Here is an 11,652-nt window from a genome sequence, read left to right as displayed (position 1 = left end):
GTCTGTCTGTCTGTCTGTCTGTTCTATATAAAAGGGAGGTGACAAACATGACCAAATGACATGTCAATGTGGGCGGTGAATTGATTCATCTGTGAAGTTGAGATCTAGATGTTTTTGTGGGGCAGTCATGTCAATATAATAATGCATCCAGAGGAATGTTCAGCACATGTAGGAGCCATACTACACTGAACAAAAAATATAAAACGCAACATGTAAAGTGTTGGTCCCATGTTTCATGAGATGAAATCAAAGATCCCCGAAATGTTCCTGATTAAACAGCATGATCATTACACAGGTGAACCATTACAATTAAATGACAGAAGTTTGGAACCACCAAGACTCTTCCTAGAGCTGGCCACCCAGCCAAACCGAGCAATCGGGGCAGAAGGGCCTTGGTCAGGGAGGTGACCAAGAACCCGATGGTCACTCTGACAGAGCTCTAAAGTTCTTCTGTGGAGATGGTAGAACCTTCCAGAAGGAAAACCAAGATTGAACTCTTTGGCCTGATTGCCAGGCGTCACTTCTGGAGGAAACCTGGCACTATCACTTTGGTGAATCATGGTGGTGTGGATGTTTTTCAGCGGCAGGGACAGGGAGACTAGTCAGGATCGAGGTAAAGATGAACGGAGCAAAGTACAGACAGATTCTTGATGAAAACCTGCTCTAGAGCACTCAGGACCTCAGACTGGGGCGAAGGTTCACTTTCCAACAGGACAATGACCCTAAGCACACAGCCAAGACACCGCAGTAGTGGCTTCGGGACAAGTCTCTGAATGTCCTTGAGTGGCCCAGCCAGAGCCCGGACTTGAACCCGATCGAAGATTTCTGGAGAGACCTGAATCAAAAGGGTTCTACCTGGAACCAACAAGGGTTTGTCAAGGGACAGCCGAAGAACCCTTTTAGGTTTTTAAGAGTGTGCATCACAGCTCAGGTCAGTCACACGTGTGTGTGTGTGTGTGTGTGTGTGTGTGTGTGTGTGTGTGTGTGTGTGTGTGTGTGTGTGTGTGTGTGTGTGTGTGTGTGTGTGTGTGTGTGTGTGTGTGTGTGTGTGTCTCTGGTCACTCTCTGATGAGTCGTCTCTGCAGAGCGTAGTGAGTCTCAGTGGAACAGCTGTGGCTGGTAATGAGCGATACACACATACATATGATGAAGTACCATTCACAGCTGTTTACCCTGCACACGCGCCTAACTTATCAATATTCCATGTAGACCGCAGTCCCCCACTTACCTCCCTCCTCTGATATCTCCCACCTCCACCTCCTTGGAGAAGTGCAGAGGGAGATCATTAGCTCACCTCTGGAGTAACCATCCAAGGACCTTTGAATGAGGAACACTCTCTCTCTTTCGGGCGTCATCGGGTTCTCTCGCTGTGCTTACCTCGCTGTCGATCTGAGTGGGCTCTCTCTGTCCTTCGCTGTTCCAGAACTTCTCACACATTCCCTTCCTCTAATTCAATCAATAATACTTTTGTACGTCCAACTTTCCTCATGCTTAACTTCAAATGCATCGAAAAGAGGTTTAGCTATGAGGTGTATGCTTTGAGTCTTAGTTTCTCTACCTTCCCAAATCCCCTCTATCCCCCACCTCTACTGACATGCTCTAACCAGAGAAGAATTACCCCCTTAACTGACAGACACACATAAAGGTAGCAGCACTCTTCTCTCTGATCTACTCTCTCTCTTTTCTGCTATTTATTCCCCCCCCCCTCTTTCTCTCTCTCTCTCTCCCCCTCTCTCTCTCTCTCTCTCCCCCTCTCTCCCTCCCTCTGTGTCACTGTGATTTCTCCTCTTAACTTCTATTTGTGATCCATCTCCCTTCATTTCTTTCTGACTCTCTCCCTCCGTCTCCTCTTTCATCCCTCTCTTCAGAGAGCCACCCGCATCCCTCTGCTTGTCTCCTACCCATAATTCATAGTGACAGGAAAGGTTAGATTGCGTGTGGAGGAGTTCTGGTTGACAGAAAGAGGAGAGGGAACACTATTTAGGCCTGTCACTACACACTGTTTACAAGACATCTTCAGAGTCCGACCTCGACTCACACATCTCCACACAATTGACCCTATGACACTGTAAATATTGACAAGTTACAGTGGCTCCACTGGCTTTGTCAGTTTGAGATAGAGAAATATACATATACTTTAGTCATTTAGCAGACGCTCTTGTCCAGAGTGACTCACAGTAGTAGTGTGTGAATATTTGTTCACACTCTTTATGTATAAAATATAGACTATAACCAGAGGTGAGACAAAGTAAGAAACGGGGAATTGAGAAAAAAAGAAAGAGAGGGAGAAACATGAGAAAGAGAGGGAGAAACAGAGACAAGGAAAGAGAGAGAGAGACCGACAGACAGAGATGATATGTAGCCAGTCACAGTCAGTAGCCCATCCCCAAACGCCCCTTTCAGTGACTAGATCTGTGGCTGTGTTATCCACCTCATTCTAACCAGCTCACAAGGACACACACACACACAGATATCCTGGTGGATTAACATATAACAGGCTGGTAAACAAAAACAACAGAGCTTTCATTAATTAACGAGCTCAGGGCCGGCCGGGCGGGCGGGTGGCGAGGGGCGCTAAGACACTCTCGTTGTGGCACCATGCCAGGCCCCGAGCCATGCCAACCTGAACACAGCTGCCTAATGGAGAACTGGCACTGGCTGGGACAGGGATGGGAGACAAGGAAGAGAGGGAGGAAGGGATGGGAGAGAGAGAGAGGTTTGGATGGAAGAGGGTGAAGGGATGGAGGGAGAGTTAGACAGAGGAGAGATATGGAGGTAGAGGGATGGGAGAGAGAGGGCAAGAAAAAGGATGGAAGCGAGGGAGGCGAGAAAGACAAGAGAGAGGAAGGGACACAGAGGCGGAGCAAGAGAAGGAGAGACCGAGAAAAGCAGAGAAAGAGAAAGCAAAAAGTTAACAAGAGCGGGCAAGCTAGAGAGGGAATAGAAACGGAAGAAACAAAGACAGATAAAAGGAGAGAGGAGAGGGGGAGTAGCTGTAGCCCATGTGTGCAGAGAGAGGAGATAGAGAGATAGCGATAGAGAGATAGCGCTGGAGATTGGATGATGATATCCCCGTGTCCCTGCTCATTAATAGTGTGAGCTCTCCTCTCTCTTTCTCCTTTGTGATTTTAACACATTTCTAATTAGCACAGAATCCACTTTGTTTTGGGGGAAGGGATGGAGAGATGGAGGGGGGAATCATATATATATATATCTGTCTTTATTAAATTCAGTTTCATTTGATCTTTTTTTAAACACGACACGACGGTATAGCTAGCGTTTCCTTTCCCCTGACTCCAGCAGAAGAGAATGAAAGCTGGTCCTAATGCAAGGGGTAATTGGTATGCTTGTCTGAAAGCTTTCATAGTTGTCGAAGTTATTAGATTCTACAAACAGTGGGAGATTGTTTCGGAAGTTAACACCAGAGGATAGAGAATCAAAAGGCGGACTCAAACGACTTTGGAATCGAGTCTTGAATCAGTATTGTTCATTATGATCCACAAAATGATGAGACACTAAAGTACTGTATGATTATATCATTATAGGTCAGTTAAGGTGGTTGGGGTTTGTTAGGGAATCCAACAGAAAACATTTAAAAACGTTTCGTAACGAAAACCAAATAAGTGTTTTTTATTGGACAAGCTCACGTAGTCCCTCCTTATTTCAGTCCATTTTCTTCCATTTGTTGCCTAATGAATATGACCCTGAGGGTGTCCTATTCGCTTGTTTTCTGTCAGTCTAACCTTCTCCATTTGGAGGGACAGTATTATGTGCGACACACTGCCGTATAGACAATGTCAGTGTGATAGCCCAGTGGGGAGAGGGAGGCTCCCCTGCTTGTCTTTCAGGGACATGTTTGGCAGTGCTGCTAATCAGAGTGCAATTAGACAGAGAACTCTTTGGGCGACAGAAAAAAACTCTGATTACCCAAGAGTCAAGGGGGTATATTTAGGATCTATCTGTTCCTGTTCCTTCATGGTTGCCGTGGTGCCCCCGAGCTACGAGCTGAGGTGTGGAGGAGAACGAGGAAGGAATGGCTCTAAAGAAATCCCCCATAGCTAACCCGACACCATATACTTTATGGCTAGTCATCCTATATATGTATGTACAGCATACTGTACTTATTAAAAATCTGTCGTTCTGCCCCTGACCAAGGCAGTTAACCGACTGTTCCTAGGCCGTTATTGTAAATAATAATTTGTTCCTAACTGTCTTGCCTAGTTAAGGTTAAATTTAAAGAAGAAAAAAAATGTATATATATATCCTGCATAACAACCCACAAATGTTACCACTTACCACCTGTAACAGCTACCTACAAACAGATGTGTACCCCCTCAACCCCTCTAGAAGTACCCCAAACCCAGCTATCTGCCATAACCCCCCATGAAACCATTTTCTCCAAAAATAGCACTCCAACTACCCCCTCACAAAATAAGTCTGACTTAAATCAGTTTGTATCTAGCCTCCAAACCCAAACCTTCTGTAATCTCTCTGACTCAGCCCTCATCCCTCTAACATCCCTCCCCTTCCCCTCTGCTCCCTCACTGTCTCTCAGAAGTCTGCAGTACTTGTGTTTACACCCTCCCCTCTCACCCCAACACAGTGCTTTGGGGAACAGAGCACACTCTGCTCCGCTCTGCATCAGCAGATCAAGGCTTCCGAATAAGAGGGGTCAATACCACTGCTTGTGCTGATGAAAGTCAGAGAGACGCTGACAGAGTTTAGGAGTTCACACAGACACTTCTGAGTTGTTTTTATGGTTTTGAAACTCTACAGATTGGGAGCAACCTGAAGAATGTAATCCGGTCCTTTCGTCTGTTCGACTACAACCCGAGGCGGACATGTCCAGCAACACGAGCTGCGCAGGATACTGGAGAACTCCTGCTTCCCCTTATCACAGAGAGACTACCAGAGGTGGGAGAGAGGGTCCAGCACATACAAGCATGCACACCCATCATGGATGATGGATCCAACTATTTGCTGTACTCCCTATGGTCAGAAGTAATCTTTTGGATAGGACATGATACCTAATGCTAACTTTGTGGTCAGTCCTTTTATCTTCTCATTGAGAGAGAGCTAATTGACTTTTAAAACTTTGGGCCCTGCAGTCAAATCCACTCCAGAAACGTCACCCAGCTTTTAGTGATGTGGCTCTAGAGGATTCTGTGTGACAGGTTCATTTAACATGGCTTTAATTGGTTTCAGTACTCGGGAAGTTCTCTCTCACTTTGTCTCACCCTCTCTCCTTTAAAAAAAATTAATCTTCCTCCAGCTTTCTCTCTGTCCCTCTCTCTCGCTCACTCACACACACACACACACACACTATCTCTATCTCCGTCTTTTCCTCACCCTCTCTCTCTCTCTCTCTCTCTCTCTCTCTCTCTCTCTCTCTCTCTCTCTCTCTCTCTCTCTCTCTCTCTCTCTCTCTCTCTCTCTCTCTCTCTCTCTCTCTCTCTCTCTCTCTCTCTCTCTCTCTCTCTCTCTCTCTCTCTCTCTCTCTCTCTCTCTCTCTCTGTTTATTTTCAGCACATATCTCAGGTGAGTGTTGCCCCATCTCTCATTTCCTATTCTGATCTTCGGTTTACTTTCCCAATAAAACGGACTATGATTTCATCTCCTCTCCACTGCAGACTGTGGACCCACTAAAGCCCTAACGACATGGCAACAATGTCCTACAAAGTGTTCCTGGAGAAGCTGGGCCTGGAATCTATCAAGTTCAGGAAGTTTGTCCCGGAGCCTCCAAAGCTAGGTAACGTAGGAGTCTTATTGTATGATAAGAGGGCATAATAACTCAAATGACTACAATCAGTTCATAAGGCACTTAAATAGCTGTTAAGACACACAGACCCGCAAACAAATATACAGAGTTTCAACCATTAAGCTACAGCCGAACACTTCAATATGTCTTGGACATGACTGACAACATTGTGTGTTTTACAGCGTTGGGCTGGCAAGGAATTAGTCCTCCAGACATGACAAAACAAAGGAACAGAGCAGCGTCCCAGAATACAACAGGAGATACACAGGAGATCCAAGGCCTGACCCAAGACAAGCTGCAGACGCTCTTCCTGAAGAAAAATGTAGAATAGTCAACTTTGATGGCGCCATGATAATGTATTGTGGCCAACTCAGTGGAGACAATTGTCCAACAAACAGAGATTATCCATTAGCTAAACATTTGGCCAACTTCTAAAAGATCTTATCAAGGTCACTGTTGAAAAGTGAAAGCATTACATGATATGTTTGGGAGGATACCATCTATCCCGATTGGTTTAAGCTTAGACAGTGTGTGCGTTTGTGTGCGTGCATGCATGCATGTCTTTGTACGCCCCTGCTTGTGTATGTGTGCGCAGTTGTGTGTGTTTTATTGATTCTGTTTGTATGTCACCATCTGGCCCTGTTCCGTGCGTTATCCTCTTAGATGAGACAGAGAGGGGAAATTGGCTCTAAGTGGCGCGCTAGTATGCGTCGCGACAGAGGGAACACTTCTCATTAAAATGTTTGCCCAGAAAAATCTGCTCCTGAGTTAGTGTGTTAATCATGACTAATTTGTGGGAAGGCAGCAGCAGTGTAGTACTGCACATCATATGGGGGTGATCCCCACGGCAACCACAGCGTTGAGTCACTTCCTGTCATTAGTGTTGTGTGTTTACTCCCCAACGTAAAGTGTGTGTGTGTTAGTTGTGTGTGAGCTGTACCGTAGTGTGACGAGCACTGCACCCACTCTGGACTGGTGTCACAGGAAGACCCGAGGGCCATGCTCAGCAGCTTCCTGTTTCCCATGAGCCTCAGCACCTTCCAGAGCCTGTTTCCAATTCCCTGCTGGTGACTTTCACATTTGAATCTCGGTTAACCCAGAACATTATTTGGTCAGATGCTCGATTGTGTTTACGTGGTCTGTCCACGAGAGAGTATTTGAAATTCCCACTCCACTCCCCATCCCCCAGGAGAGGTGCCTGAGTCTAGCAGGGATGCACTTCCACTTCCTTTGTTCCAATCCTTCACTGCTTTCAGTATAGTTCTACCCTATACTGAAGAGAGCCTTCAAAACAGTTGGACAGGGTAAGAGACAAGTCCTCACTAAGGAGTGGAAACAAGGGACAGGAGCACAGCGTAAAATATTTGGATAAACACATTACTTCAGCAGATTACAGATAGGCAGACCATTAGCAGCCGCTATTGATGTCCAGAAACGGAGTTACATATGGCCACTAGTTACTCACTCAGTCACCATATGTTCCCTTGACAACCATGTCCGACATCAACATCATCATGCCTCAAGTTCCATCTCAAGATGTTCAAATCAGTCCACATCAGCCGTATGAAACGTGATAGTGACACTAAACTTTAGTGGAGAATATATCTTAGATTAATTCACAGCAATGTTTGATGTTGATGGGCTACAGCTATACAGGAAACAATCCTTGGTGTCCAAGTTTGAGCGTGTGTGAAGCCTATCCCAGATATGAAATCAAAACATATCCGTCAGAAACTCCTCCTTTTATGGCACTAAAGAAAGAACAAAATCCCCCCCCCCACCCCACATCAACTGTTTTAATAATCAATTCTGTGGGTACTAGATCAAACACACACCGCCCGCCAATAATTTGCTTTTCCAGACAGGCAGGTTCGAAGCCAGCCTGCATGTGTTTTAGACAGACTCTGGGGAGAAGTTGTGTTAGGCTGGGAGGACGTACGCTGATGCACAGTGTGTCTGTGTGATTCACCAACCAATATAAAGCTGCTAACTGTTTAAAACGACACAAGGGCAACAGACGGCTGGCTAATGGTAAAACAACACTTTTACACAAGCCTCTGGCTGCTAATGTATGAAGATCACGTTTCAACACCAACGAATAGCAACTAATGTTACCTAACTATTTTACACAAAAACACTTCACTATTCAAAACTGTGGCTTCAAGCACAAATGTAAAGGTAACTCCTACACCTATATCCTAAATGAGGAAGAGAGCTCAAAGAGGGCTCATGTCTCTACCGTGTAGGATAGGGAGGATCACCACGGCAGACCTTCGTCAGGCTTTGGAAATCCCCCAGTATAACATGAGGGGCCCCCAGGCCCCGTCTGAGCCCAGCCCAGCCTGAAGCTGATCAACCCCAGGAAGGTGCACTATGCCCCGGGGAGGGAGACACTACACACCCCTACTGGAGGATGGAAGGAGGAGATCATGGAGGATGTGGCTCAGGTACATGACGTTCAGTGTGTGTGTGTTTGTTGATGTGTTGGCACATGTTCTTGTGTGTGTCTGTTGACTAAGGAGGAGGAGCAGAGGGAGTTGAATGAGACTCAGTATCCACAGTGGATTGAAAAGGCACCCACGGCAGCAGACACATGGACTACCGTAAAAAAAAACTGCAAAACACAACATAGCACAGAATGTTTTTTCTTCTCCATTTTAGTATATTGAGTAATGAAACATAGACATATACAGTTCCTCTCTGTTGTGTTGTGTGTATTGAGGTGTCTATTGTGGTGTGTATTGGGGTGTGTATTGGGGTGTGTATTGGGGTGTGTATTGAGGTGTGTGTGTCTGCAGGTGAAGGGCTTGCTGCCTGGTAAGCTGAGTGATCAGATAGGTCCCATGCTGGAGGTTTTAGGGGACTGTGACCCTCGACAGACAGGCTCTGTTCGCCATGGAGACCTGAGAAGGATCATACAATGTTATGGCCTGCCCCTCTCTCACACACACACACTTCAACAGGACTTTACGTCCTCCAAAAATGATAAAAACATAAAAACTACTGATTACAATTTGAACTGATGGATCGACAACTCTATCGGTTTATTTAAAAATATATATATAAAATTGAAATTCCATACATTTTGAAGATGACATTAAAAATCTAAACATCCTTTTAAAATGTTAACACAATTCATTACCTTGTTATTCTTTCAGAGGCGGCTCTAGAGGTGATATGGTGTGTTGGTGTCCTGTGTACTCCTGGCTGTGTGAGGCTGGTTTAGACCCAGGGTCATGCAGGGTCAGTTACAGACAGTTCCTCAGGGCCCTGGGCCTGCCTACAGGAGAGACACAGACAGGAACTATACACTACCCCCACAAGCGCTCTTACAGTTACGGAGAAAAGAGGCAGAGAGAGAGATAGAAGGGAGAAAGTGACAGATGGAGAGAAAGAGAGGGAGAGAAAGGTGATCAGACAGAGACAGGGGGTCCATAATAACAAAGGGTAAAGTTAAGTAATAGAGGCGTTAGAGAGGAAGTGTTTTTTGTTCCAACGCAAAATGTACTACATTTCTGCCACCAACAGACTGAACTCCCAATCCCAGAATGCCTTGGTGAACAACAGGCCAGTGCGTTCACCCCCACCCACGGCGATCAAAGGCTACCCCCCCTGACTCCTGTAGAATGATGTCTCTGTTAGCACATGAATCATTGGAGAGCTCATTGGGATTATAAATAGAGTTTTAGAGAAGCTCTCCATCTCTCATTAGTACAGAGGAGAGGAGAGAGAAGCAGAATCCCTCTTATTGCTGACTGTTTGGGGTAATTATGAGCTTTGGAAGCAGAATGGAAGCAGCAGGGCACCACTCTAATTTGATTTAATATATATATATATTTTTACATTAAACAGAATCAGGACCTAAACTTAGCCATGTTTACAAAGTGCAACATTTGTGTTTTAAAGGATTTGGAGAGAAAAAAGTACCCAGATCCTATTTAGATGTAAAATGGGTCAGGCAGTTAAAGGACTACTGACGTTGGCAGTTGTGAGGGGTTCTTTTTCTGTGTGAAAAAAACACAAATGCCTTATCTGAGTGGAAACTATAACAAAATTCTAATTTGTTGATGTAATTTCAGACAGTGAGATTGCATTACAAAAACCAGTAAATAACATGTAATTGCATATTTTACAGAAAAAGCCAACAAAACTGAAATTAATCCTTTAACCTTATCAATACCGTTATTAATTTTGTGCCTGACATTCTTCCTTTTTTTCTTTTGCAACTGGGAACATTAACATTTGACATGCCAAGTTGAATTCTTAGAAGTCAATCAAATAATGATAGGGATGACATTAAAAGGGGGCAATCTGCTGTTGATGCATCCATTTTTCCGACCTATAAATGAATGATATGTACCCCTTGATTCTTGAAGAATATAACTTATTACACTCAAGGGTGCGTTAATATAAGTAACACAATATAAAAAAATCTTAACTTAATATTTCATAAAACATATTATGTAGATTTTAGAGAATTTGGCAGTATATTCAACTGGCCTCACAACCACAGACCACGTGTGACCATGCCAGCCCAGGACCTCCACACTCGGCTTCTTCACTTGCAGGATCATCTGAGACCAGCCACCCGGACAGCTGATGAAACTGTGGGTTTTCACAACCGAAGGATTTCTGCACAAACTGCACAAACCATGTCAGGGAAGCTCACCTGCATGCTTGTCATCCTCACCAGCGTCTTGACCTGACTGCAGTAACCAAATTCAGTGGGCAAATGCTTACCTGATGGCCACTGGCATGCTGGAGAAGTGTACTCTTCATGGATGAAGAGTTTAAACTGTACCGGGCAGATGGCATCATGTGGGTGAGAGGTTTGCTAATGTCAACATTGTGAACAGAGTGCCCCATGATGGTGGTGGGGTTATGGTATGGACAGGCATAAGTTACGGACAACAAACTGAAATGCATTTTATCAATGGCAATTTGAATGCACAGAGATACCGTGAGGAGATCATGACGCCCATTGTCGTGCCATTCATTCGCCGCATGATAATGCCCCATGTCGCAAGGATCTGTAGACAATTCCTGGAAGCTGAAAATGGATTGGCCAGCATGCTCACCAGACATGTCACCCATTGAGCATGTTTGGGATGCTCTGGATTGATGCGACAGCATGTTCCAGGACCCGCCAAAATCCAGCAACTTCGCACAGCCATTAAAGAGGAGTGGGACAGCATTCCACAGGCCACAATCAACAGCCTAATCAACTCTATGCAGAAGGAGGTGTCGCGCTGCATGAAACAAATGGTGGTCACACCAGATACTGACTGGTTTTCTGATCCACGCTGCTGCTACTTTTTATTTTTTAAAGGTGCCTGAAATCCATAGATTAGGGCCTAAATGTAACAATGTGCGCTGAGAGTCGGGAAGCAAGTTCCTGGAGTGAGTGTTTTAATAAAATAAACAGACCATAATACAAAACAAGAACCTCGAACAATGCATAGACATGAAACAGAAACAATGACACCTGGGGAAAGAACCAAAGGGAGTGACATATATCGGGAAGGTAATCAGGGAAGTGATGGAGTCCAGGTGAGTCTGACGACGCTCAGGTGCGTGTAACGATGGTGACAGGTGTGCGTTATAACGAGCAGCCTGTTGAACCGTGGTAACCTGCAGGCTAAGCCACGCCACATGACAGCAGAGGACTGCCTCAGTGTGATCAAAAAGAGGATTGAGAACATCCACGGGGTGAGAGAGAGGAACCGTCCACGCCCACTACACAACTCCACACTCCATTACCTCTGGGATCAATTGTTTTGATCAATATACACATTCTATACTGCACACACAAACACCTAGTACTGACAGGATAAGATGACGAGGGGTTGGGCTACTAACCCTCACAGATGATTTTCCTTTCTATGTTATATCTG

Source organism: Oncorhynchus keta, chromosome 13, assembly GCF_023373465.1.
Source record: "Oncorhynchus keta strain PuntledgeMale-10-30-2019 chromosome 13, Oket_V2, whole genome shotgun sequence".
Classification (NCBI taxonomy): Eukaryota; Metazoa; Chordata; class Actinopteri; order Salmoniformes; family Salmonidae; genus Oncorhynchus; species Oncorhynchus keta.
Note: the sequence above shows the minus strand (reverse complement) of the source record.